Here is a 2,579-nt window from a genome sequence, read left to right as displayed (position 1 = left end):
TGTTTATTTATTAAAACAAAAATTCTGCACTTGTTTTGGTCTTTAAAACTGTTAAATTTGGAATTTTCATTCCATGTCAACAGTGCTTTTATTACTTATACAAAATAAGTTTGAACTTGGTCATGAAACAATACAGTCCAGCAAGAACAATGCAGCATTCGGCCAGCACAAATATACTCTGCAATGTTAGTTTAAAAACTGTTTGCCATGGAAATAAGTTTTAAATAATTTACATAACTAAAATAAGATTTAATCCAAGAAAAATACTAAAATACTAAAATTTCCCACATGAAGAGGAAAAAAGGACAAAAAGATAATAAAAAGAATCTTTCAACTTATTTCTACAATGATACCCATTCTTCTTGGCCTTTTGGTCAAGATCAAAGTGTAGTATCTGTTCTTCAGATGCTGCACTTCCATTTTTTGTTCTCTTTCGGTGGAGGAGAAATCCTTCACGACTGAGACAATTTTTATTTTTGTACCTTTTCTCCACGTTAAAAAACGACCCTGGTGTCTAACTCTGTCCCGTGGGGAGGCATAGTAAATAGGTACAATGATACCCATTCTGTAACCAATAACTGAATGAAAACGAGTTTTTTCCTAGAACTGTGCATTTGTGGAACACAATACCTTGGGCCCGCTTCCCAGCTGACTATAACATAGTTGTTTTCAAGTCTAATGTAAATAAGTTCTTATTAAGTCGTCCTCTAAAATAATTAAGCCATACACAAGTCCATTCATTACTGATCATGTTGCTTCACCATCTACCTAACCCTTATTAACCCCTGTCTTCGAGTTGCCTCTGAGCCTTGATAAGCAGTGACCCCCAAGTAAAAAATAAAAAAAGACATTTCAAAGCATCAAACAGAAAAAAAAGGCAAATGGAAAAACAGATTGCATTTCTGGCGGCTATATTGAATATGTCTGAAGTTGGTGAATATCAGAAAAAATAAAATTTGGCCTTGATCTTATGGGTTACAATAAGATCATTTCTAAGCGCGAGAGTAAAAGTTCCTTTGCCTTCGACTAATAAAAAAAAAAATGTGTTGACCAGGATTGAATATGAAAATCGATGAAGTCGACTGAAAATAACATTTTTAGTTTTTGATAACATGGATGAATATTTGGCACAAATGACTAACGATGTAATTTTTTTTATTTAGCTTGCAATAAAAAAGTTATTAAACACAAGAAAAATCGTTTTACTATAAAATCAAGATATAATGATACTAAACCTTATGTTTCAATACCTTAACTTATCCGGTTGTTTAGGGTAGAAGTGGATCCTGTATATACAAATATATAAGCATACAATCGTACTTGACTTTATAAATATACACGCAGGAAGAGCCCGATGTAGTTCAATATTCAATAAGAATCACAACCATGTTCTTTTTCACTATAGTTATAACTCCATATTACATTTTTTTTTGTATTCACTTTTCCTCCTACTGTTCTGTTCTCTAACATAGTCAAAAGAATATTCTCTGAATTAGTGCTGTATACATATAATTTTGAGTTTTATTACAATCTGATATATGTATTGGAAGTCTTAAAGGGATTCTCTCCTCATGGGCCACTTTAAGATAGAAACATAGATATTCAGCACATAGAGGGTAACATACAGATTCCAAACCACTTCCATTGTCTTCTCCAGAAAATCTAATATACAAACGGCTATATGTCGGTCTGTTGGTCTCCATATTTTCAAACTCTATCTCCTCTAAAATTAAAAGTCACAGAGCAGCGCTAGGGGCCTCAAATGATTAGATTTTTTTTACAGGCCATTCTTTTATGGGTCTTTAGCCGGTTAAAATTGTTTTTAAGGGGTCAAATGGGGGCAAAATTGAAAAAAATCTTTAAATATTTTGTACATTCATCTCAGTTTATTTTTAATTTTTAATCAGCTGATATGCATATCACGTTGGTACAGTGCTAACGTCACCAACTTCGAATGTTACAGTTTTGATTTCGATTCTAGCTGATGGCACCTAAATATTTTTTTTTTTTTTACTTTTGAAATCATGACTCTATAATAATATGTACAAAATCTGAACGAATTAAAATATCGTATTTAAGCATATTTTAAACCCAAGCAAAGCCCCCCCCCCGCTAGTTATATATATATATACAATTTTAATTTCATAAAAATATGGTATATATATATATATATATAAACCTGCATAGACCCGTTAAGGGGGCACCCAATGATTCGGTAATGCTTCCATTGTCTTCCTTGGTAAATTTTACATAATGCACTTTTAGATTTCATGTAGATTCTTAAACATTTCTATAGAGAACACGCAAACATGACACACACATACACAGTTTATATATATATATATATATATATATATTGATTCGCTGTGATACAGCGAAACAGTACTGCATTTAGATGACTATAAACTGTGAAAAATTTCCCCCACTCTATATCTGTGCCTAAATCAAAACGCGGATTCCATGAACAAAGCTTCTTTCTTCGAACTGCACGCCTGAGGAACTCTGTTCCGTCTGCCTGCTTCCCACCAGACTACAACTTGGATGTGTTCAAGTCCAATATTAACAAATTCCTAATGAAC

General features: G+C 32.7%; 1 pseudogene; it reads left to right on the top strand.

The window, feature by feature from the left end:
* The first annotated feature begins 354 nt into the window (after window positions 1–354).
* On the top strand, window positions 355–576 carry LOC145297997 (U2 spliceosomal RNA; annotated as a pseudogene).
* The last annotated feature ends 2,003 nt before the right edge of the window (window positions 577–2,579 follow it).

The sequence above is a fragment of the Euprymna scolopes genome, chromosome 18 (assembly GCF_053919585.1).
Source record: "Euprymna scolopes isolate OS-2025 chromosome 18, ASM5391958v1, whole genome shotgun sequence".
Taxonomy (NCBI): domain Eukaryota; kingdom Metazoa; phylum Mollusca; class Cephalopoda; order Sepiida; family Sepiolidae; genus Euprymna; species Euprymna scolopes.
This window is presented reverse-complemented; position numbering and strand designations above follow the sequence as displayed.